The sequence below is a fragment of the Ixodes scapularis genome, unplaced genomic scaffold, assembly GCF_016920785.2.
Source record: "Ixodes scapularis isolate PalLabHiFi unplaced genomic scaffold, ASM1692078v2 PGA_scaffold13__105_contigs__length_92229423, whole genome shotgun sequence".
NCBI classification, from domain to species: domain Eukaryota; kingdom Metazoa; phylum Arthropoda; class Arachnida; order Ixodida; family Ixodidae; genus Ixodes; species Ixodes scapularis.
The window spans coordinates 18,768,313-18,795,404 of record NW_024609839.1 but is presented as its reverse complement, the minus strand read 5'-3'; the positions used below and the strand labels follow the sequence as shown (position 1 = coordinate 18,795,404).

The following is a 27,092-nucleotide window of genomic DNA, read 5'->3' as shown; positions in this document are numbered from 1 at the left end:
TTGGAAAACGCCAGTTGCCAGCGTTTTGTGTTCGGGTGGAGAGGGTCATGTGGTGTGCCGTCCACGCGTTTTCGCTTATCACTGCAACCGGCGAGGGCCAATGGAACGTAGACGAGAAGACCTCCTCAACGTCATCTCCACCACAGTGGAGATGATACAGTGCCTAACTACGATCAGGTCCGTTTACACTTGCAAATTCGTCAGCGGATCTGCGCCGGCGGGCATCGGATTTGGGAGCCGGATGGCCAAAGTCGCTCGTCGCTGCCGGAAAATCTACATCGTTCCGGAACCTACATTCAAAAAAAAAAAAAAAGGATATCACCTTGCACCCTTTTGCCCGTATAATGCACCCCAAATCTCCAGTTCGACGTACAGCGGACCGTGGTTGTACAGACGGCCCCACATTTTACGAGGGGCCTGATAGCCGTGCGATACACCCAGGGTTCGGCGTTTTCGGTTGACACCGACACAGACCGACAAAATTATGCCGAATTCATTTTCGGAGATTCGGTTTTAACCGAAAAAGGTGAGTATTTGACAGTAGTATTGAACGCCAAGTGATGTGGTGGCTTCACCGGTTGACAATGTTGATTGGGAGTTTGGGCATGTCCTGTGGATAAAATTTGTGTTTGTGATCCACTCTTTCTGCATCAACTTTGTTGTTGTCTTCTCAAGATAGGGTTTCAACTGTTTGCAATGTATTTCATTTCTTTAATTTTTTTTCCTCAAGAAAATATAAGCGGGGGGGGGGGGGGGGGGGCGGGTCGTCTTGTCTGGTATGGTTTAGTTGACTTGGACTGTAGTAGACTTCCAAAAAAAAAAAAAAAAAACCTTAATTTTTTTTTTAGCACGCTTCATCAAGCTTCCAGTGTGGTTAGAGGAAATACAGTTTGTTGCTGTACGAGCGTGTTGCCAGCGGAAACAAACAAGCTTTGGCAGTCCTCGAAGTGTGAAGGAAGAAACGGCATACCAAAAATTATCCTTGTCTACAAGAGCGCTTAGAACCTGCTCGACACATCAAAGTGAAATCTGTAAACTGTCTTCATTTGTTTCAGTAAAATTAAAAACACAGAAACATATGGAACAACTATGCGCCTACAGTAATCCATTCTGGACAAGCAGGCATAGAAAGAGGGCATATTTCGTTAATACATACTCACCGATAAAAACCGGTTAAATTGTATATGCAGATATATTCACCGATAAAAACCGAAAACATCATTTCAAAATAAAAAAAAACCTAAAAAGTATGCCCGAATTTCAGAAAAATAAAAACCGAACACGCAGATCCCGAGTTATAACTCATTAAATAGCTAAAGTATTTATCAAAGACAACAGAAAAAAAAAAACACTGAGGTTTTGCAGCAGGGCCAGGAAAACCCTAACTTTTTTTTTGTTGTAAGTAACACGTACATTAGCTATTATAATAAGTTGTACCACACGGCTATCAAGCCTCTGGTGAAAGTTAATACCGTCAGATCGACGTCAGTGCGCTGTATGTCAAACTGATGGCCAATTCGTCCGGGCCCGCACCTCACCCGTCTAGTGCAGTAAACTCTTTCCACTTTAGTACACGAAAGACTGGCGGGGAGAGAAGGAAGCTCCCCTCTCCCCTCTAGCCTTCCGTGCACCACGAACCACACTGCACCGGTGTGATGCGGGCCCAGACCAGTTGGCCATTAATTTGTGCGGTGTCTTATATGGGTCAAAGGGTTGAAGAAACACACTTTTTTTTAAGAGTGCATATTGCCGTGCACGCAACTGGCCAAGTAGGCAGAGCGCGCTTGGCCTAACGGTTGTGGTACCTGGCTCCCACGCGAAAAGCCAGGGTTCGATTCCTGGAAGCGGCGTATCTTTTTGTTTATTCCTGCAGACTAGTATTCCGGTAAATTCGAGAATCCTGTTGGGCTTGTTCGAGGTGCGAATGTTCTACGCGTCGAGCTTTCTACGCCGATTATTCCAGAAGCCCACGCATGTACAGTCGGGGACAAAAGTCTCCAGGACGCGCGAGCTGCGACTGAAACGCATTGCTCTGCCATCTGCCGGCGGGTCGCCTGGTTTCGAGATGACACAAAAGCGCATGCGCGTCCTACTGTGCCTGCAAACATGTGCGTTTTCCCGCTCTTCTGCAGCGCGACGGCTAACTTGGAATCGGGCGCGTGGTACCGCCTCGGAGATTGCGCTTGCGGCTGACCAAAGTCTGCTACGCATTCCGAAACTGGAGATACCGCCTGCAGCATTGCTCCGCACTTCGCCGTGTCAGCGCACCTTGGTTTATAACCAGTTGAGCTGCCGTGACTTCTTGCTCTATAGGTGCCATGTCAGTAAGCGCGGCTGATTGCTAGTTCGGCGCCGTGCTGCAAAAGAGCGGAAGAACACACATTCTTGCAGGCACAGTAGGACGCGCATGCGCTTTTGTGTGATCTCGAAACCAGGCGACCCACCGGCAGATGGCAGAGCAATGCGTTTCAGTCGCAGCTCGCGCGTCCTGGGCACTTTTGTCCCCGACCGCACATAAGGGTCCCCGCGTGGCGAACCACGGTCAGTTTTCGCCCCAGCGTTCGATTCTGCTGTCACGCCGGCTTCGACGCCCGCGACGCTCTACTTTCTTCTGTTCCCTTTTTTTTTATTTTTGGGCACAAGTTCGCCCCATTAAACGTTTAGTTTCTTCAGTTATTATCGCCTCATCAATTGTCATTCGTGACAATAACTAGATTGTTTGCCAGCGACGAGTCGATTTTGCCACCAGCGCGACCCAATATTACCGACTAGGCAGCGCGCTCGTAGCCTAACGGTTATCGCGCTTGCCTTCCACGCAAAAAGCCTTGCCGCGGGTACACATTTTTGTTGACTCTGTAATATGGTGTTCTGGTCAATTCGAGAACCGTGTTGCTGATTCGAGGTTAAAATGTTCTGCGTGCCGAACCTTCTACTCCGATTGTTCTAGAAGCCCGCGCGTGTACAAAAGGGGCTCCGCGTGGCAAGCCGCAGTCAGTTTTACACTAGCGCCGGAATCTGCCTCTTCGCCGACATCGTCGCTCGCTTACGACAGCTGTTCTTTTAACCCTTCGTTTTGACACAAGTTCGCCTTTATTAGCCTTTAGTTTCTTCACCGAACGCTGTCTCGTCACTTCACCCGTGACATCTGGTGGAGGCTTTGGGTAGTGTAACACATGCCCCTGAAGCGGACTCCCCCAAGGCCACGCAGCGCAAGCCCGTCTCTTCCAGGGAGACCAGCGGAAGAATTTCGCTGAGGCCGGTCAAGTAGTCAGACATTGCCAGGAAGACGCAGAATCAACAATTCGAACGCGAAAAAGAGCACGGCGACGCCGAAAACATCGCATTTCAATGGCTTATTAATGGGCGACGGCGAGCTCCTTGCCCACTCTCCATCGCGCATGCGCGGCGGCGGTGGCGTTTGCTTGGGGCGCTCCGGTTTGTTTGTAAACGTTAGTTTGTGTATACTACACTGATGTGGGAAGTTGATTAGTAATAGCTCTATGGCTTTTTGTTTTTATTGAGCCATTCCATGACAAACGAGACGCCAGATTTCGTAATATTTTGGATATGCTTGAAAAAAATATTATGAATAAAGACACGTCTGAAAGTAAGGATGGCTCTGTTTAAGGGCTATTTTAGGTTTATTTTTGCTGACGTCGTGCTCCAGAGTGTGGGGAATCGGAGGAAAGCTTCTGTACTTCAAAAACTGCTGAAAAACTCTTTTTTTACATAAATTTACGTTGGCGTGCGATCGAGCGCTAATATATTCTATCTTACCTTGAAAAGAAACACCTTGCGCTGCCAGTTTGGGTCCAGAGAGCCACTCTAAACATAAGCAGAATTTCAAGATTTCTTGATTTTTTAGATAACTTGAAATTAGAATTTGACTAAGAAACTTTTTTTTTTTACTTAAATTTCTGAACCTTTGTCTCGACTAAGTTGCACTACACTTGTAAAAAATTATTCGTACATATTTTTAATTAAATTCTTCAAAAACGGCACTATGATCAAATGGTAAAAAAAAAGCCATTGGCCAACGCTGCTCGCCTTTTCTTAAATATCCGAAAGTTCAACCAAGTCCATCTGTTCAACTATAAAAAAATGTGAAAAGTACTTTTTGTTATTTTGCAGAAATTATTATTTTTTTTTTAAATAAGAGGCAGAACGGCTTCGCCTCTAGGCGTCCACCTCGTCGGCAACGCACGCCGTCGTCTGCTACGGTCGTGTGAAACATCGCACCTGGTACTTAATTTCGTTAATTATATTTGTAGAGCTACCGCCGAGTGTTGTAAAAGCGAGCAAGTTTAACATGAATGCTTAAAATAGAAAGAATAAAACATGGTGGACAAGCATAGGTCAACCACGTTCCTTCATTGAAACGAAAGAACGTGCATGGTTGTCGTGTGCTTGTCCTCCATGGTTTATTCCTTCGATGTTAAGTAACGCTGAGAATCTGGATCTTATGACATGTCTATTTATAGTGACTTGAGAGCGCATATCTGTTTTATTCAAAAAAATATGCTCGGGTACACTGGCAAGTTGAATAGCGACAACTCGAAATATTGTTTGGGATACTTTTTATCAAAGGCAAAACAAAGCACATTGTATCTCCCAGGCGTTTTTTTTTCTGTTTTTTTTTTCTTATGTAATAAATATAAAATATAGTCCAAAAGTACTATATTAAATTTAGAATATCAGTCTTTCGTTAGTTTTCAGTTCATGTCATATGCCAGAAAACTGCGCACGTCTGGAACGTTCCCGGTATGATCCGTCTGCCGCAATGTCTTTAAATTTGCACGCAAATTTTTCCTGCACGGTTAATGGGGCTGTTACTTTAGCTAGCACGTAATAATATTCTTGTGGCATGTTAATTTGAACGTTTTAGTTCCACTTTACATGTGCCCAGGTGACGGGAGACAAAGCTATCGTCTGCTAACCGAGTTTGTGAATGCAGACGGTTCGTCAGAATTGGGTAGCAGATGGCGCGTCTTCACTTTTTGGTCATACTGCGTTTGCTTATAAAAACTAAAATAGTGGGCACGGGAGATCGTCAACGATGCCGAACGAGAGCGGAGGTCCCTAGTGAAAAAGCCATTTGTATGAGACATTTCTTGTGTCCAATAAACACATATGAATCATACAAGATATATAAGAACATATAAGAATTTTGTAAGAGCTAGATAACTATAAGGTACATAAAAATATGTAAGAACCATATAAAAAAATATAAGAAACATCTCACAAATTTCTTATATTGGTCTTATATGTTCCTATATATCATATGGTTCTTATATAGCTCTTATATGGTTCTTATATGGATCTTATATGTTCCTATATATCTTGTATGATTCATATGTGTTTATTGGACACAAAAATTTCTCATACAAATGACATTTTTCAATAAAGATATGGCTTCCCCTTCAACGAAAAGGTATTGTAGTGCAAATACATAGTGCAACTGAAAAACAGAGTGGAACATTGAAAGAAGCAGAACATTAAAAATGTATATCTCAGGCCAACGAACATTCGAAGGAAATGACACAACAGAAGTATGTTGCGTGTTTACCGATTGTAAAATATATGTCTACTCTATATAAAAAAGTTTTTCGTTGTGCTCCAATTTAAAACCCCTAAATATGGTCATTCGCTTAACCTTCTTGGTATATTGAGGCCTTATCTGAATGACATTTGTACCCTATCTATGCCTCGGAACAGCACCGCTGTCAACATGTAGGACTAGAGCTGTCCAGAAACAATGTAATAACTGATAGTGCATAGGAAAGAAGACTACTTTTAGGACAGTGTGTTCACAAATGCCAATAATCTTTTTAATTGCAGCCCCGTTGATAACGCAGTGGTTTGTTCATTCGGCCAAGAAAGTTGCCATCTAAAACACTATGTACGAATAACAAGGGGCAAGCTGTTCTTAGACTTGCCGCGCAACCAGCAGGGCGTTATTTGTCGTCGTGGAAAACGACTCAAGTCTACTGTCAGTGGCATTGGCGCACACCAGTTTTACATGTAATTATCAAAGTACACGACCCACACCACTTCCAAGCTGTGCATGGACCCCTTTGCGAAAAGCAGAAGACCATACCGCGGAACTTCTCTTATTTGTAACACTTTGGCACAAAGGCTGAAATCTCTCGCCTTAGTTTTTGGTGACAGGTTATGTACCAAATGTTATATGGAGTGTGCAAGTCTGAAAGAGGCATTCGGGCTCGACAGCGGCAGACCAGCTCAAACGTCATTCGAGGAGGAGGTTGCGGATACACCTTACAGCCCCACAACAGAAGCCCCTGGAAGCAGAAAGCGTCCTGCAAAGGACCGCGAGAGCCCTAAGCCATCCAAGTGCAAACTGTGGGTTCAAATTCCTGCGTAAATGCCAGTGCCAGTGTCTCTCCGAATATCTCACAAACTGAATTTCCTGGAGAGGACAAATCATTTCTGCGTGGTTATAAGTTTTATGTGGGTAGCTTTCGAGACAAATTTGAAAGCTCGAAGTCAAGACAAGAAAAGCTGTTAATTTTAGCACTATGCCCGCCATCTTGGACAATATTAGAAAATAATAAATATTTTGGTTGCGGCAAGAAGATAGATTGATTTGCCAGACAACTCCGCGACACGAGAGGAATTCTTGAAAAACCCGATCCACGAAAAAATCGCCCACTATTCTCCAAGGTGAAAACCTCATTTGAGGCCTTTTACAAAGATGACAGGATTTCGTACTGTCTTCCTGGGATGAAAGACGGCCTGAAAAAAAAAAAGCGGTTTCTTTTGTTGAACCTAGTCGAAGTTTTCATTAAATGGAAAGAGGAAAATCCAGACCTGCCAGCCTGTTTTTCAACCTTCGCATCCATGCGACCACCCTGGTGTGTGTTAGCAGGCTCAACTGGCACACACTCTGTTTGTGAGTGCGAGTACCATAAAAACGTCAAGCTGATGCTGCATTCATTGGGAATAAAAGAAACCTGTAGCGAGTTCTTGGCTTTAACCATTTGTTCAATCGAAAAGGAGAGCTGCATGATGCACACCAGCTCGAGATACCCAAGACCGGAACCGCCAAAAACTTTTCCCTAAAGCAAGACTCCCGAAGACGACGAAATAAAGTACAAGCGGTGGGTTCACTCGGACAAGTGCCTGCTCGTGACAGTTGTATCAGGTACCCCAGAAGTAGTGGGAAAACTTCCCGAAAACCTGGAGAACTTGAAATGTAATCACTATGTGAGAAAACTTCAGTCAAATCATCTTACGTTTCTGACCTCAACACTTCCACCAACCGTGGCAATATTCATCATGGACTTTGCAGAGAACTACAACTTCATCGTTCAGGGTTTAAGCGAAGTCTCTGTTAGGATTACAACGTCGGTATCGTTATCGTACATGTATGATGACCGTAAATCATGTTTCGGGTGTTTGTGAACAAAAATGAAACATTGCACTTCTTATCCAAGATTCTTGATAAGACCCGATTAGGACAGAGGGGATAAGATTTTTGTTTTGTTCACTGTTATGCTGTCAGTTGTTCTACACTGTCTGATAGGGGATTAGAAACAAATATTCTGTTATTTATTTCTGGCTTATTAAACGTCAGCTTATCAGACATTTTTTTCTTTTGCCACATGGAGAAATTTTCTTTTAGCAATGCGAACGTCCAAAGAAAAGTCTTCCACTACGGCGAAAGGTGTCTCCTTAAAGGGGCGATGCAACAATATTCGTACTTTGCGCAAATACCGCTTAGAACAGATCCCTGACGTTAATAACCTATGAAACAATTTAAAACCCATAAATATGGTCATTCGCTTAACCTTTTTGGTATATTGAGGCCTTATCTGAATGACATTTGTACCCTATCTATGCCTCGGAACAGCACCGCTGTAAACATGTAGGACTAGAGCTGTCCAGAAACAATGTAATAACTGATAGTGCATAAGAAAGAAGACTACTTTTAGGACAGTGTGTTCACAAATGCCAATATTCTTTTTAATTGCAGCCCCGTTGATAACGCAGTGGTTTGTTCATTCGGCCAAGGAAGTTGCCATCCAAAACACTATGTACGAATAACAAGGGGCAAACTGTTTTTAGACTTGCCGCGCAACCAGCAGGGCGTTATTTGTCGTCGTGGAAAACGACTCAAGTCTACTGTCAGTGGCATTGGCGCACACCAGTTTTACATGTAATTATCAAAGTACACGACCCAAACCACTTCCAAGCTGTGCATGGACCCCTTCGCGAAAAGCAGAAGATCATGCCGCGGAACTTCTCTTATTTGTAACACTTTGGCACAAAGGCTGATGTCTCTCGCCTTAGTTTTTGGTGACAGGTTATGTACCAAATGTTATATGGAGTGTGCAAGTCTGAAAGAGGCATCCGGGCTCGACAGCGACAGACCAGCTCAAACGTCATTCGAGGAGGATGTTGCGGATGCACCTTACAGCCCCACAACAGAAGCCCCTGGAAGCAGAAAGCGTCCTGCAAAGGACCGCGAGAGCCCTAAGCGATCCAAGTGCAAAATGTGGGTTCAAATTCCTGCGTGAATGCCAGTGCCAGTGTCTCTCCGAATATCTCACAAACTGAATTTCCTGGAGAGGACAAATCATTTCTGCGCGATTATAAGTTTTTTGTGGGTAGCTTTCGAGACAAATTTGAAAGCTCGAAGTCAAGACAAGAAAAGCTGTTAATTTTAGCACTATGCCCGCCATCTTGGACAATATTAGAAAATAGTGGTATTTTGGTTGCGGCAAGAAGATAGATCGATTTGCCAGACAACTCCGCGACACGAGAGGAATTCTCGAAAAACCCGATCCACGAAAAAATCGCCCACTATTCTCCAAGATGAAAACCTCAATTGAGGCCTTTTACCAAGATGACAGGATTTCGTACTGTCTTCCTGGGATGAAAGACGGCCTGAAAAAAAAAAAGCGGTTTCTTTTGTTGAACCTAGACGAAGTTTTCATTAAATGGAAAGAGGAAAATCCAGACCTGCCAGCCTGTTTTTCAACCTTCGCATCCATGCGTCCACCCTGGTGTGTGTTAGCAGGCTCAACTGGCACACACTCTGTTTGTGAGTGCGAGTACCATAAAAACGTCAAGCTGATGCTGCATTCATTGGGAATAAAAGAAACCTGTAGCGAGTTTTTGGCTTTAACCATTTGTTCAATCGAAAAGGAGAGCTGCATGATGCACACCAGCTCGAGATACCCAAGACCGGAACCGCCAAAAACTTTTCCCTAAAGCAAGACTCCCGAAGACGACGAAATAAAGTACAAGCGGTGGGTTCACTCGGACAAGTGCCTGCTCATGACAGTTGTATCAGGTACCCCAGAAGTAGTTTGAAAACTTCTCAAAAACCTGGAGAACTTGAAATGTAATCACTATGTGAGAAAACTTCAGTCAAATCATCTTACGTTTCTGACCTCAACACTTCCACCAGCCGTGGCAATATTCATCATGGACTTTGCAGAGAACTACAACTTCATCGTTCAGGGTTTAAGCGAAGTCTCTGTTAGGATTAGAACGTCGGTATCGCTATCGTACATGTATGATGACCGTAAATTATGTTTCGGGTGTTTGTGAACAAAAATGAAACATTGCACTTCTTATCCAAGATTCTTGATAAGACCCGATTAGGACAGAAGGGCTTAGATTTTAGTTTTGTTCACTGTTATGCTGTCAGTTGTTCTACACTGTCTGATAGGGGATTAGAAACAAATATTCTGTTATTTATTTCTGGCTTATTAAACGTCAGCTTATAAGACATTTTTTTCTTTTGCCAAATGGAGAAATTTTCTTTTAGCAATGCGAACGTCCAAAGAAAAGTCTTCCACTACGGCGAAAGGTGTCTCCTTAAAGGGGCGATGCAACAATTTTCGTACTTTGCGCAAATACCGCTTAGAACAGATCCCTGACGTTAATGACCTATGAAACACGCGTTCGTTTTTCACTTCACGCAATAGAAGTCCCAGAAAAAGATGAAAGAAAAACAAGCAGGATTCACCCCCTCAACTCGCAGCCAGAACAAGCGACCACGCGATCTGGAGCCGATTATATGCCGCCAATGTTGATCATAGCCACGCGCTGGGGTTGGCAAAGCAGAGGACACGCGCTGAGTTCCAGACATTGTTATGGCTCGGCTTTTGTCGTCGTTTCAGCGATTGGATGCGGGCCACGACCCGAATGCTTCTTGAGCTAGTAATTATCACGAGCCCAAATTGAGTGCCCACGCAGGGCTCGGGTCCAATCTATGAACCGCATTCAAATATCGTCACTTGGGTGTTCTGCGATCCCCACGTTACGTCATCAATTTTTGAAAAGGAGAAATTGAACGAAAATAATTGCTTTTGTCCTTGAAATTCCACCGCAACAAAGGAGTTTTTTGGCCAGTGGCGTTGCGTGCGAGTATCCTTGAGTCCCACTAGTGCCAGTAAGCTCGTGTATAGTGAAAAACATTCCAACTGAATATCGTTGCACAGCTCCTTTAAAGGGGCGATGCAACAATTTTTGTACTTTGCGCAAATAACGCTTAGAACGGATCCCTGACATCAATGACCTATGAAACACGCGTTCGTTTTTCACCCCACGCAATAGAAGTCCCAGAAAAAAATAATGAAAAACGAGCAGCGTTCACCCCCTCAGCTCGCAGCCAGAACAAGCGGCCACGTGATCTGGAGCCGACTATATGCCACCAATGTAGATCATAGCGACGCGCTGGGGTTGGCAAAGCACAGGACACGCGCTGAGTTCCAGACATTGTTATGGCTTGGCTTTTGTCGTCGTTTCAGCGATTGGACGCGGGCCACGACCCGAATGCTTCTTGAGCTAGTAATTATAACGAGCCCAAATCGAGCGCCGACGCAATGCTCGGGTCCAATCTATGAACAGCATTCAAATATGGTCACTTGGGTGTTCTGGGATCCCCAGGTTACGTCATCAAATTTTGCAAAAGAAAGATTGAATGAAAATGATCGCTTTTGTACTTGAAATTACACCGCAACAAAGGAGTTTCTTGGCCAGTGGAGTTGTGTGCGAGTATCCTTGAGCCCCACTAGTGCCAGTAAGCTCGTGTAAAGTGAAAAACATTCCAACTGAATATCGTTGCACAGCTCCTTTAAAGGGATACTACAACGAAATTTCGGCGCTCATCTTATGGTCTATTTGTATTCAAAGGAGCAGCATCACATCGAACATACCAATATCTTGTTAAAAAGTCACGAAAAGGAATGTTAAAACGCATTAAACGATTAGCACAGAGCACCTGGTGGATGTCGCTAACGCCTCGCTTGTAGTGCCCGTCTAGGAACCTTGACAGCTAGTGACGGAGGTTGTCTCGCCTCCGGCCAGGACGAGACAAGAGGGGAAGGAGGAACTCCCCTCTTCCCGAGAATGCCTTTTGTGTGTCGCAGAAGTCGCTATTGTCCCCCTACAAGATTACAGAAGATTAACGCGTCACTCAAAATTCGTACAATAGCAGCCGCTTCGGTTGCTGGAACGACTAGGCCATCCTCTCGATGTCAGCCTCGCCGTAGCGTTGCTCGTCTTGAGACGACCTAGGTCACGATTGCGTTGGATGTCACGTGGTTTCCGCTGGGCCTTCTCCGAGCGCTTGCCAGAGTGGGCCGTTTATAACGAAAAATACAGCAACGAGGCTCAAAATACAAACGTGCGATTGTCATTTACGGATATTGTGGATGATATTCAACCTAATTTTGAACACGACGGGAATATTTCAAATTTCGTTGAGGTATCCCTTTATGCAATGGGCCGGACATTAAGATCCGATCTTTTCTTATTGAATCGGGAACACGTATCATTATTGGCCGATTTGTTCCCGCTGAAAAACGTCCCAGGTGATGGGTCCTTTCAAAGGAATCAAAGCTTACGGTCTGTTTATGTTTTTGCGTGCAGACTTTAAAAACGTTTGCTTCACTCATGGCCCACGATTCGTTTTTAAAATCTGCGATACCGTAAACCAAAAGGTTACAACGCGAAGTTTGTTTTCTGCATCGTCGCATCTAGCGACAATACAGAAAACAGGACTAATTTTAGATTCCAGTGACGGGATGGTTTCAGCAGGCAAAAGGGAGGGAGATTAGGTTATAAACTGCGCAAGCTCGGCTTCTATTGCTGTCACTTTGTTCGATGACTGTTGGAGTTTGGCATCTGTGGTTTTCTGCTTATCTTTTAGCAGTCTCAGTTATAATTTGTGTTTGGCCCCCTGCAATTCTTTTCATAGTTGCTAAGATTGTTGTTTAAACATTAGCGCTTCGGGTTTCGGGGCCAGGGTTCGATTCAATAGGTCTGTTCGATTCGCCTGAACTGGCTGAACTAGTTCAGCAGTGCAAGAACTGGCGCATTCGATTCAACCGGAAATTGCACGACCGCTGCACTGGCGCGTTCGATTCATCCTAGTTCTGAACGAGTTCAGTCCCAGTTCCGGAAATGCTTGCACCGGCTCCGAAGCCAGTTCAGCGTTCGTGCAGTAGCAGACGACGAAAGCAGACGACGAAAGCAGACGACTCTTCTCTTTTTTGCTCGCTGTGCTCGGTCATTAAAGCATGTTTGTTATACACAACAACGTAGAAACGGAAGTCTTCCCACTTGTGGACGAAAATTGTGTGCCCGTAGTGGACGGAAGCGGGATGGTGTACGTTACCGAAGGTAGGAATAAGCTCGAATTAAATACGTTAAAAATCGTAAGAGGGCTGCGTCGGCTTGCTTACGCAGCCTTGCTTACGTTTCGTGAATGACTTGCTTAAGCCAGTCATTTACCTCGCGATTATACATCGATGTTTACAATATTCGCATTCTACTCTTTAAGACGGAGAACGAGTTACGCTCGTCTTTGCCTCTGAGCCGGACGCAGACCCAACTGTCCTGCAGCCTGCGCGTCCACCCACAACGGACGTCGACGGGCAGCTGCTGTGGAGTGCCGCGAAGACGAAGTTCTTTATCGGCTGTTATAAGGAACTAAAAGAGCGTCTGAGAGCAAAGGGGGGTTTCAGGTATGTCTTTGTCAGGATATATTTTATAATACATGCTAATACGTAGTAAACATCATGTTTAGGACCAAACGAGCCCTTTGGCAGCAGCTGGCCGACACCGTCGTCGGAGAGTTCGGCGGCGTTGTCACCGCTGACCAGGCCGAAAACAAATGGAAGTCCTTGGAGAGAGCGTACAAGAACGGCAAATCAAAAAACAAGAAGTCGGGCCACTCTAGGGTGCATTTTGAATACGAGGAGTACGTACGTTCACTAATTGTTTTATATAGGTCATCACTTGTAAACGTGCTGTTTCTGTGGTTTAGCGAGCTTCATGACATCCTCGAGAAAGAGCACCATATTTCACCAACTGTGTTGTTGGCGCCGGGAAGAGTGCTTGAAAAGAAAGGAGACACCAGGTAAGTACTTAAGAAACGTATAATCAACGTAACATAAAAAAAAAAAAGTTTCAGCGCCGAGGTTGAAACCTCCCGAGGGACAGAGGCAGGACCCTCCTCCCTTGCCTTAGGGGTGGCTCCGCCCTCAAACCAGCGTGCTCCGGCCGGTACACCAAGCAAGAGAAAGAGGGAAACCGCCCTGGGCTCGCTGCTCAAGGTGTTCGCCGACATGGAGGAGAGTCGCAAGAAACGACATAAGGACCGGATGGCTCTTCTCGAGCGCCTCGTGACTGCAATCGAAAAGAGCGCGCCGGCACAGTAGACGTGCTTCATGCACCTCAATGAACTTGATTACAGTTTCACTGTTTCGCAGGCCGTTTTATTTATTCTGTTGTTATTATTTTGACTGGTGCACAATTGTGCCGTACGAATAAATTCGTTCAAATTGTCTTGCTGATTTTGTTTGCCACTCCTCTGTAGTCCCCCGATTCATTCTTAGTTTTTACAATTCTTCCCGAGTTTTGCAGCATGTATTTTTTTTACCACCATATCTAGTTTTTTTTCTTTTTTTTTTCTTTTAGGTTTTGTTGATTGTTAGGTTGAAAATAGCTTTGGGAACAACGTTACGTTTTAGGAGTCACTGGCACTGACTACCTGTGCATGCCCGCATATATGTATTCTGGTATACGAACGTACTAGGATATTGGATCGAAATAATACTGTACGCAGAAATGAAGGAACGAAGTAACCAGTTACTTTGTTTAATCGTGTTTTCATGAAGTCGGTACGCTTCATTTTTCAAAGCTCAAGTACCATCTTTGTATGTTCACACACACACAAAAGTAAAAAAAAAAATAATAATATTTTTGGAGGATCAGGTTTTGATATCGCTTCCTAACATTCGGTCTTTGCAATGGCCTCTCGGATCCGCTCGGAGAGACTTCTTGTGGCGTCGTCCGGTTGGATCGCGTGGTCGTCGTCGTTGGTGACTTGGTCAGGCGGGCGGGCGTTGTTCAGGTCATCGAAAAAGTCTCTCTCTGCATTACAGAGGTTGTGGAGAACGCAGGCGCCCATAACGACAAGGCAGCATTGTCTGATGCTGGCGCTGTCGACCAAGTACATTCTCCGAAATCGCTGCTTGAGCAGCCCGAAATTATTTTCGATTGTCACTCTCTGTTGACCGTGCTTCGTGTTATACGTAGTCTTCCAGGACGGCAGGGCCGCTTTTGAAGACTTGAAGGGGGTCATGACGTATGGCAGCAGGGGATAAGCCGAATCCCCCAGCAGGTACCCACCCGCACACTTGGCTTCCGCGTCCTCGAAGATGGGGCTCTCCTTCAGGATGCGGGCGTCGTGCGCTGAACCGGGGAACCCGATGTAGACGTCGATGAATTGATTTTGATCATCGCAGATACCCTGCAGAACAATGGAATGAAACTTGCTCCGATTGTAGTAGGAGTTCGGAGACTCTGTTGGTCGCAGGATTTCTACATGGCATCCATCAATCGCCCCGATCGTTTTGTGGGGCCCTTTCCCCTTAGTCTTCCTCAGGAAGCCGGCTTGGCTCCTCCGACGTCTTTCCTGGTCAGGCCAGGTGATTATTTGTGCGCTGATACTGTTCAGAAAGTTCAGAACTCTTTCAATGCAGAGGTGAACGGACGACTGCGTTATGTCAAAGCGATCCGCAATCTGGTACATTGTGGCTCTCGTGCCTACGTAACTAAGCACAATCAGCAATGTCTTCTCCGCCGAAATCTGCGGTCGTCCACCAACGGAATCCGGGTAAAACGCCGAAGCTTCATATCGACCAGCCAGCTCCGCGTGTGTCTCTCTCGAAAGCCTGAACAAGCGCATAAATTCAAAATCGAAGTAGGTGTCGATCACCTTTTCGTAGTACAGGGGAACCCTGCTCCTGTCAGTCCGTGCCGAAACAATCGAGGCGAGGGCGATGATGTCGTCGAGCTCATCGTCGCTCTCGTCTTCGATGAGCGCTACTGCAGCGGCCAGTAAATTCTGACGGGACATCGTCATCTTGATCTCGCGAAGGTATCCAGGTACGTGGTCGATGAAATGTCTATGAAAGCGATCGCAGCACGAAATCAGACGATATAAAATGCAGACATGTTTCATTAGATGCTGCACGCACTTTGTAATGTAAAGAAACATACATGGAAATTATTTTTGTAAAAAAAAGTAATATAAAACTAACGCAAATATCCAAGCGCTAGCAGACAAAATTCCATGGCGACGCAGCCAGACGGCAAAAGCAGACGACGTCTTGCGCATCCGTTTTATCGGTACTCCGGAAGTCGATCACAGCGCCAGTCCTAACGCGGCGGCTGCACTGGTTCTGCGCCGCCGCTGCACGACTCCTGCACTCCTCTGAACTCGGACAGAACTAGTTCAGAACTTTCTAGCCGAATCGAACAGACCTAATATCTCCCGCCACAAGAAGCCGTAGACGCGACCAGCAGGAACGGAAAAATAACCAAAACACGCGCGAAGTTGCTTTCCAATACTTTGGTGGTCAGAGGGGCATAACACCATAAACAATAGTCGCTCGACCGACAGGTATGAAGTCCTCTCGTGACGTCACTAAATTGCGAACCACAAGTTCGATGGTGTTTGTTATGAGCATGGTGGAAGCTTGAAATCATTGCGCTCTGAAACCAACACTGCCAACACCGTCAAAATTGAAGTTCTTCCATTACTCTTATTTCCGTCGACGAGACATCCTTTGGTCACGTCATCTTCAGCATTCGGCCAATGGTGGAAGACTGTTCGCAGCGACGCTTACGATCGCTCACGTCGCCTATACTCCGTTCCCTACTTAGTATACAACGCGGTGAAAGCTACTGGCGCGAGCGCGTGCCTATATCTATAATTGTGTTTGCGCGAGAACGCGCGCAAAATGATCTGCGAAATCAAACCCCATGCTTCCACCAGAACCTTCGACAGCGTTGTACACTATCCTCCGTTCACCCTTAAGCTAAGACTAGAAGCTCCGCCTTCGGCGCGAGCCCTCTGGCTTCTGTAGTGCTTTGGTTGCGCGTGCCTGCGCGTTCACACTTGTTTTAGCGAGGGCAGAAAGCTCAAGCTGAAGGCGCAGCTTCAAGTCTCACCTCGAAGGAGCGGTGCAACGATATTCAATTGGAATGTTTTTAACTTGACACGAGCTTACTGGCACACCTGGGACTCAAGAATACTCACACGCAACTCCGCTGTTCAAGAAACTCCTTTGTTGCGGTGTAATTTCAAGGACAAAAGCGATCATTTTCATTCAATCTCGCCGTTTTAAAATTTCATGACGTAACGTGGGGATCGCAGTACACCCATATGACGATATTTGAATGCTGTTCATAGATTGGACCCGAGCATTGCGTGGGCGCTCGATTTGGGCTCGTGATAATTGCTAGCTCGAGAAGCATTCGGGAAGTGACCGGTGTCCAAATGCTGCAACGGCGACAATAGCCGAGCCATAACAATATCTGGAACTCAGCGCTTGCCCTGTACTTTGCCAACCCCAGCGCGTGGCTATGATCTACACTGGCGGCATATAATCGGCTCCAGATCACGTGGCCGCTTGTTCTGGCTGCGAGTTGAGGGGGTGAACGCTGCTCGTTTTTCTTTAATTTTTTTCTGGGACTTCTATTGCGTGGGGTGAAAGCGAACGCGTGTTTCATAGGCCATTAATGTCAGGGATCCGTTCTAAGCGGTATTTGCGCAAAGTACAAAAATTGTTGCATCGCCCCTTTAAGGTGCAACCCCACCATGCATGACGCTTTCATGCTTTTTTGACGGCTTATAACTTTTTTTCTATGTGTCTTACACTTATAAAGTTAATGTCAGATTAAAGAGCTGTTCTTTAGCGATACTTTAATGTCTCGATATTACGATTATTTGTAGTGGTTAGTTATTCATTTAGCTTTTAATAGACCACAGTCTCTAACATTGAACATTTTATTTCTCGAATTATAACGTCCCATCGTCCACGATATTTTACGTGAGCGTTTGGTTGGATGTAATCAAGTAAAAAAGTAAGCAAAAACTGTACAGATAGCGTATATTTTAAAATAAAAAATAAAGTTTAAAATGGTATTATTTCATGACGCTATAAAAACGGAATCACGTCAACTAATCGAAATAACGAGACATTAAATTATGAAGCATCCTTCGATATTACATTTTTCAGAACTTCCATCTTGATATACTACACTTTAAAAATGTTATAAGACCTCAAACTTTTCCCATTCAGTTACGGAAAATTGTAGGTTCTTAATATAAAGTACAGATGGCGACACGTGCTCAAGAACAGCTTGATGTGCATCTTCCGTCGTATGCCGCTTGAAACGCTACGTTAAAGACAGAAAAAGCGCCAGATGTCAGTGTGTCAGATGCCTAGATGCCCACAGTGAGCGAGCCAGAGATGTCAGAAACACAAGCGTCAGGCTGCGGGTGCACCACCGCTAGTTTTGCGCGCGTTATATTGTGCGTCGGTACACATTCCCGACGCGATCCAAATGAAATGGGCGCCATGAAATTCATTCAGCCATTTCAGATCCCGCCACGTATGCGAAAACATTTTAATGTTTTTATCATTTAGAAACACCATTTTCGCAATCAAACTATGCTTGTCAAAATGGTTTAAATATGCTTTGTTTCAAAAACCACCTCGGTGGCTCTTAAGTGGCAATGATATTAAAACAAAACATTAAATCGTCTCAGTGTCTCTGAGCCAACGCGCTAGCCCATGAATCCACAATTGTCGGGTTTAAATATCGGCCGAGATGCCCGCAATCCGACGGAGGCCAATCTGAGATTTCGGTTGCACGTCAAAAGATCTCCAATTAGTCAACATAACCCCGCATTTTTTTTATTGGGGAGTGTTAAGTGATTTTTGTTGGGTTGGCTTGTGAAACCCTAAGATCTGAATATTTGCTTTGCTTTACCTTAGTTCGGAGCGCAGCCAACGCTACGGGATGATGAAGCCACTGAAGCATCGCCAAGAGCGCGAGGTTAAGCTGTTCGTTCTCTTTCTGTGCCTAGGCGGTCGGGCTAAACTAGAGCCACTAAATAAGCTACGCATCATACACATATTGGTGCTTAAAGTGATGGTTATCCGTTATCTGAAGCTTTATCTGAAATAACAGAAAACGCTTTTACGTCCTTCACAAATGTTTAAACAGTTCGAGAAAAAGCAAAGCAATATTAAGTGAGCTACCTGTCACCGAATGCTGAGGAAGTCGCACTTTTGACTCATGACGATCGGCAGTTGCGTTTATTTATTACAAGCCAACAAGGTGGCGGCGCCCACAACAATATTGGGGGGAAAAGTGCCGATACTCTAAGCGTAGCTTCTTTGGTTTACCTCACATGCTAAACCTAAAGTACCTCTATGCTGGGAAAAGTGGCGCCATTCATTGTTGTAGAAATGCTCGAGGCACGTGCCGCGCACCACTTCTGGAAGATTCATGGCGTCTGAAATCTAGCTCAGTGCTGTGCTGTGCCGCCATGATCTTCCCAAGGGCTGCACGTTGCACGTGCCTAATGCATCGACGAAGCTTGCGCTAGTTTTGAATCATGAAGGGGCTTTAGCTAAACCAAGTGCGGTGGGGGATCGTTAATTGTGTGTGTTGTGCACCGCACACCAGAGCACGCGGAGAAATGCTCGAGCGCGAGCTCCGTTCAGGGCACGGAGCTCACGCTACAGAAACTGTAGGGACTAAATCCCCTCGATGCTGTTTGCGCTGGTCTTTCATGTAACCTCAAATGTGCCAGTACACGAGGCCGGTCTCTCGAGCAGCCCTTGGAGGCAAATGGCGGCGCAGCACTAAAATGACTGGCTCCCGAAAGAGATTGGCGGCGGAGCACCTACTCGTGGCACGTGTCTTTCACGTTTCCACAACAATGGTTGGCGGTACTTGTAAAAAAACGCCTTTATCAAGGGGCTTTAGCAGGAACCCTGGGTTCAGTCGCCTATCTGCATCCTACCGTCGTGCAATCGTGTACCACATATACTGCATAATGCACGTTAAAGACACCGAGCTGAAAGTTGTACAGCACGTTTTATAATCTTCAGCGGGCAACAATGTCGCCCTACGAAGCTCCTGCTCTCTAAAAAACTAACAACTAATTCTGAATGCTCTGTTACATTGCACTTTAATGTGTGTTCGCGTGTTCGCGTTTTTTTTCTACATATTTGATTATGTGGTTCTTATTTATGAAACAGACTATAGTTGTTGGACGTCTGGAAAATATTATATAACTAGAAAAATGGCACGTGAACGCAAAAAAAAAACAAAAAACATACACATAAACACACTTAATAAAAATAATTGGAATAATAGAATTGATTATATTTGTTTTCAAAGGTTTGAGCGCACCAAAGGTTGTAAAAGCAAGCTCGATGCATTGGATGGTGCGCCTGTTCACTGGAAGTGTAGTTCAGGGTAGTATGCTCGCACTTGTATGTTCCGCTTCACTCGCACGATAAAATCAAATACTCCACTGGTAATGTATTTAGTGAAACAAAGCTACCTTCTGCATATGTGCAATGCCCTCAGTTTCCGCGTGATTACACTGACGCTTGTTTATCATTATTGTTTTCGTTTCCCACTGCGATTCATTTCGTGTTTTTTTTGTGTGATACATGCATTAGATACCAAGGTAACCCAGGAGCATTCTATTTCGCGGATTGCAAGAAAAACCTATGCAACTAGACACGTGTGCCACAATCAATACAAAATATTGTATAAGCTTCACATGTGACCGCTGGCCTCAGTAAACATTGCTGTTTGTCAAGAGCAATTGAGATTGTATGAAATAACGTGGGAAATACCACGACCGTTAGCATGCAGTAAATACTCATAATCGGCGCCGAGATGAGTGGTAGCTGTCTTCGGGTGGAGTTTTTCTGTCAACCCAGAGTTAGAATGTTTCCTTCTTTCTGTTGTAAGCAATCAGGAGACAATTTACACAAAATCTTAAGGTAATAAAGTACTATGAACATTCAGACATTACTGCCTGAGCAGTATATGCGTGCAAGCTTTATCTTTTGATGCACGCTTAACTTTCGATACGCTCAACGCTAGAGTAAAATGTAGCGTCGTTTCAGTCTTAATCAGCGTATCATGTGCGTGCTTACACTGCATTTTATGCAACGTCAAACTCTACCCGTTTGCATCTTTTTCATTTATGCCCATCACTACTTGCGCGCATAAATCACCAAATTAAGACTGGTGCAGGATGTCACAAAAAACATTTACGGTTTTTTCTACCGGAAAATAAACTACGCATAGCCTAACGTTCAATTTACGCCCAAGGGTAGTGCTAGGTCACAACCAGATGCCGAAGTTTTATTCCGAACGGACACATTATTCGAAAGTTATAAGTGATTTTCTGAAAATTTTCAAAGGGGAAATGGAGCCCGTTTTTGCCCGTTTTCGGTTTCTGGTGCCATAGAGCCTCATGCATTCGAAAACTTCGTCGGCTGTCATTTTCCCATTGAACTTTTTAGAAAATCACTTATAACTTTTGAATAAGGTATCGGATCGTGCTCAAACTTTGACATCTGGTTGTGACCTCTAGCGCTACCTTCGGACGGAAAATGAGCGTCCAGCGATGCCTAATTTATTCTTGCGGAAAAAAAAAAATCCTGTAATTTTTTTTGCGACTCATTGTACATTGCTTAAACTCTGCAAAAGCTATCCACAGACCCAGAATCTTTGCCTGGCCAGTCCTGCATTTATCGCTGGATTCGTATTAAAATTAATTCGTATAATTTATTGCTGTGAATGAATTATTAACCTCGGAATTTTTTTATTATGACTCCCGCACCAGTCCTACTTTGGGTTTACCAAACTCAACATCTAAACCTGAGTGTCATTTGTTTGTGTTTTCCAGCCTCGTGGTTTTGGTCAAACTAAACACCCAGCTACCTAAATGAGACACCTGACCGATAGTTCATTTGTTTTGATATTTTAGGTAGTTAATTCCTCAAGGCAGAATTTTGGAAACTCATGTCTATCACGTCATCACGTTTTCCTGGAAATCCACAAAGAACCAAACACATGCACCACAAAAGGGCCAGCCCGTCTTATTGCCGCCCGCAGAGCCGGGAAAGCAACGATCGGTCACGGACTTCTAGAAGATTCGCCTTCATTCCTGCACCAGACTTTTGCCCTGCTCTCTTGTTCTCGAAAGTGCCAGTTCATCCTCGCCCCGAGCATGTGACACTCGAACCTTCTTTGCCGAAGTTTCGAGATAGTGACGCCCTGTAGATCAGCAGCTGCCCGCGACATTCTTGAGTCAGTCTCGCTCTCGCTCTCTATTACGCTGCCGAATTGCCGCCAGGTTTCTGCTGCCTCGACGCTCTTTCTATACTTTTTTGTTTGGCAAAAGATCGCCGATGAAACCTTTATTTTTCAGTTCAGTTTGTCCTCTCGTCACCTTCATTCGTGACAATATAAATCTGATCACTTTGAAATATGTGTAATTGGCCTCTGAAATCTCCGATAACGTCGCACGGGCAATTTTATATTTTTCAACACGTCGGGGGTTTTGTTATGCATGTGTCTCGCCGTTTGGCTCAGGACGATTTTCACGTTTTGTTCTGCCCACATTTGGTGGAGACGTGAGATCGGAGCGTAGGCAACTGGCCCCCTGGCACGAGAACTGGCGCAGCCGTGCGCGTTCCAAAAAAAGCTCGTGCACAGAAGAACAAGCCAGGGACCAGGGATGTCAAATTCAGGACATAGAAAAATAACCCACTGTATCGAAGCGCCACCACGCACGATTTCTCGCATTGATGTACAGGCCTGGAAGGCGATCCCACCGCCATCTATTGGTTCAGAATCACACTAACCAAGGGTGGGGTTGCACCTTAAGGGGTATTCACACGAGGGAGAAATCCCGGGGATTTCTCCCCGGCACGCGCGTATCACGAGATGAAAACGCGAGGCTTTTGCACATCGCAAAGCCTGACGTTTTCGTCGTGGGATGCGCGTGCCGGAGAGAAATCCCCGGGATTTCTCCCTCGTGTGAATACCCCTTTAAGGGTGAACGGAGTATAAAGGCCGGTTCACACGGCACCTTTTATTAAGTTGCGTTATGTTAAGGAAGCTTACGTCGGCTTACGTTGAGATTCACCGGGACATTTATGCTTCGCATTAAGCGTGGCAGCGAGTTCAATGAGGAGCATTGGACATGATATTGGAGACACGGATGTTCCGGTGACTTATCGCATGCCGTAAGAATATCTAAGCAGATGATTCTGCGTGAGCCAGACTTTAGTATGAAACAGAGCTTTGCGGTACCACGGTACCAACTCTGCGCGACACGATGACTATGCAGCTGGTCACTTGGGTTGCCTTCTTCTCGAGCCGGTAGTTTCGGTTTCGCCATAGACCCGCAAAACAAAACTTTAATCTTTGATATAAGGTATCTACAAAACTACACAAGGTATCTAAACAAAATTAGAACTCGTAATTCGAGGAAACTCTCTGCACTAAAACGGTTGTAACCCTAAAATCAAGGAACAGGTACTGTAGTTTACATAGAAGATTACTCGCTTCAGCTAATGACTCAGAAAAGCACGTTTTACAACGCAAAATGTGTGATCCCCACCTTGTACACCAGTCAGACGATGCCCCAAAGCTCCATTTTATTAACCAATCTTTTCACTAAAAAATATTCTGCTAGAGGAGCTGCTATTACACGGCCGCCAAGATGTCATTTACCACCGGTATTGATTCCTTTGGGACTGTCCACACAAAGTTAAAACCGGAACTAAAAATATTCTTAACTTTTATTACCGTTTATAACATTACAAGTTAATGCCTCTTATAGGGCAATGTTTGAAACGCTAATAAATCAAATAAACATGAAAGGAAACATTCGCAAGAAGCTTTCGTGTCACCGATAGACGCTGGTATACCACGCGTACCAAATTCACAGCGCACAACATTATTCCCTGCTTACTGAAACCTATAAATCAGTGAAAACTAATATTTTTTCATGGTTAAAATCTGAAAATTATTTACTTCCACGCTAAGTGCTTCATTTCAGCAATACCCGAAAGAGATCTGAGCGCGCGGGCAAAATGTGGAATAGCCCGAGATGCGTGAGAAGGAAGAATGTACATATCGTCTCTGATGCAGTTAAGGTTCTAGTATAGAACGAAGGCCTCTGAAGGGTACATTACCCTCAGCCAAGGATGGGCAAAATACATGCAAATATGTATTCAAATACAAATACAAAATACTTTGTCAAAAATGTATTTAATTACAAATCTAATTACATTTCTAAAAAAACATTTAACCAAATGTATTTGATGTCCTCCAAATACTTTTTTAAATACATTCCCCAAAATTTGCGTCAGCGACTTCAGGGCACCCGCAACGGGGTTTCCGGGTATCTCATTTTAATTTTGAATCACACACTCGGGAGTTAGTGTGCGGGACTTTAGTAACGTAATAAAAATATCATCATAAAAAAATGTAATCATCTTGGACGTAATAGGTTAAAAAAGTACAGAGCTTCAAGCAGTTTTTTTTTGTCGATTACATTTTCGTATAGACCAACAAAGAACCGAGACGACCAAGACGCGCAGCACTAGCTAGAGTATTTTTTATTGTTGCAACTCGCACCAGTTACGAAAATCTGGACGACCCGCGCATTCAGAATGTCCCAGGCAACAATATGGATGAAAATCACGCTGGAAAGCGTCACGAGTTGGCACAGGCACTTATTTAGCCAGTCTGCCTGTGAACGTCGATTTCGTCACTATTCTTTCCCTGGACTAGCACCGTAATCACAAAGTCACTAAACGCCTGTGCTTGATTGAGAGACACTGCATTCGGTGCAGAACGTAGCTTTCTTTCTGCTCTGTACAGTGACAATAAATTTGAGGGATGTATTTTCGCCCACAAAATTGTATTTAATTAAAATTGTATTTGAAATACCCACGTTTTAGTATCTGAATACACACGTCGATAACATTACCCAATTTGTAATTAAATACAATAGCAAAATACACAAAGTATTTGAAATACTGCCCATCCCTGCCCTCAGCAAACAACAATAATGGGGCAACTCATTCAAAGTTCTAACCCCAGGAAGACGAAATTATGTACTCCCTTGTGCTGAAGGACGCTAGCGAGCTCCTTTCCCGAAATGGATGTTTCCGGGAAAGGAGGATCTGCGGTGACGTGTGGCACGAACTCCTTCTTCTTTTTGGGACAATGTCCCTTCTACTAAAGGAGCCTAAGTGGTCCGTCCGACAGGGGTTTGAGATCCGTAAAGCCTGACTAAAAAAAAATAAATATATATAGCATTTTCATGAATGTGTCGGGTTTTGAAGACCTGAAACGTTGACCAGGGTCTTTCACATTTAAATATGACAGTTCTTCGTGGCTTTTTTCTTTTTAGAGCGCAGCTTTTAGGTGCCCGATTCCGGCTTGAGCGGCGTCGGCGTCGCCGTCGCCGTCGCCGTCGGCGTAACCGCGCGGTGCATTATGGGTAAATTTCCGCTCTAAATTTAGTGGAAAAATTTCCCCGCCAAATTTAACAAAAGCTTTTTGCGCTAAATTTAACAGAAAACACATTCCGCTAAATTTAGAGGAAAATTTTCCCCTAAATGAGAGGCGGGCAAGGGAGGAGAAGGGACAAACCCTGCTCTCAGTACCTTCCCCTCCTCCTCCTCAAGAGCTGCGCTCTGATTCGGCGTTACAGGGAGTTGTAAACGGCTTTCATTTTGTCTATGCAACTTTGACTATGATGCATTTTGTTCAGTGATAATGTAAGCGACGCGAATAAGACTGCGCCCGCCGGACGAACAATTTGGTGGACTACAATAGTTTACGAGAGGACCTCTCCCCAAATAGAGCGCGAGGTTCACCAGCAAATCGTACATGGCTATTGCTTTCCGCTATAAAACATAAATATCAATTTACATGCATAATAGTGAAGTTTAAGGCGGTATGACTCTGTCCTTGACGACTCTCGATGAATTCTTACAAAACCTTTACCTAAACATAAGCACAGTCGGTATATCAACAATCCATACAACGAGACATGCACACACTCTTTTTACTCTGTATTCATTACGTGTTATTTGCTTCTAGCGCCCTCAACGAATGGTAATTGAATTATTTTTGCTGGCATATTGTTGCCGTAAACAACTGCTACTGTTTTTGCTAGATGTAAAGCATTTCAGTTTTTTTATATTTTGTTTTTCCGGGTCTTCTAAGAAGAAAGTTTTCTTTCATTGCCAATGATCGGAGGATCCGTTAAGCTTCACGCAGGAGCATCATTTCTGTCGTTCGACCATTTGTGAATCTGGCAAGCGAAGAGATATTGCTCATAATGGATGCCCGAGACCGAGGGAACCGGCCAGAGGGACGGATCAACACTGAGGTCGGTGTATGGGACTCTTCTCTTAGGGCAATTTTTCTTCCTATGAATGCTGAAGTTTTCCCTAACATAACTTAGTCTTTTTCTCTTTCTCTTTCTACATATACGTATCAAATTCATAAAGTAAGCACTACAAAAATGTCACGACCTCATTTACACGAGCTCTTGGCATCGGGGCCCAAACAGTTGTTACTTTTTTGTTGATGATTTATGTGAAATTCAAGACTAAATTGTGTGTTTATAGCGAAACGAGATGCGATGACAGACTTAGGAGGGAATAGCAGAGCTGCGAAATATTTGCCATACTTCAGCAAAGTCCACCTTCCGCGTCCTTTATGCAATCGAGCGTTCACTTCATAATGCCACAGAAACCAGCACGCCAGACAAAACAAGCGTGTGAGTCAGGTTCGTCATACAAACACGGTCTGCAGGTATGCTCAAAGCGTACACACACACGAAGCCTTCCAACATTCTCGAGACGTGTCCGCGGACATTTCTGCCATCGTACCTGCGGAGAAACTCCGCGTCTTTGTGAACAATGAACGAGGAGTGTCAATTCGGCTTTCTGGTGGAAGAGAGCCCTAGTGCGCTGCGCCGAGAGAGGGCGCACGCTCACCGACGAGGGGCCAGTAGATCCACGAGCTGCCAACCAGCGGGAACGACGGCACGCGGGGCATCTGGCCGAAGGGCTTGGCCGTGACCCGACACTCACCGCCGCGGGAGGCGTCGGCCGACAGAGCTGCCACAGGCCCCGGGTGAGCCTCCCGCCGAGGAACCCGGAGCAGAACTCTGGTCACCTTCATCGCGGCCGCCTCGGCTACGAGGGCGCGGTTGGCGCTGGCGGAAGAACTCGAACAAAAGGGAGAGGCAGCGACCCTTCACCGCGCGCGCACCACGCTGAGATTGCTCGCGCCGAGCCAGGGGACTGTGGAGACTTCCGAACGGGCGATTGTGACTATAGAAAAACGGAGTCGGATATTAACTGGGCCCACGATAAGCGTCTTATATTCGATAACGTTGTTTCACCTACTGGTCTTTATTCTAGTAGGATGCAGGGTACCTACATGTTTCTGCTCCGCTTTAGGGTGGCGCCAACTTCTTGTTACCCTTTCCCAGATCCTCTCACACCGCCATTTTTTCCCACTTCTTATTTCACCAAACCTAAACGACGTAGAGTTTATGCAGTCTCGACACACCGGCAACACTATGAGGCCACTTCCTTTTCCGTTCATAAGAGGAGTCAGAGGCTCAGCGGGATGGTGGTCGTCGTGGCTGTCGCTCTCTTTATTCGGGTGTTTCATATTTT

At 44.9% G+C, this 27,092-nt stretch overlaps 1 long non-coding RNA gene and 1 pseudogene across 1 annotated transcript; one reads left to right on the top strand and one right to left on the bottom strand.

Annotated features, from left to right (window-relative positions):
• LOC120846558 overlaps positions 1–26,589 on the bottom strand; it is a 148,672-nt pseudogene extending 122,083 nt beyond the window's left edge.
• Positions 12,624–13,382, top strand: LOC115322629. The gene is made up of 3 exons (XR_005717059.1): positions 12,624–12,657; positions 12,818–13,237; positions 13,304–13,382. It is a non-coding gene; the product is annotated as an uncharacterized LOC115322629 (long non-coding RNA).
• Positions 26,590–27,092: the final 503 nt, after the last annotated feature.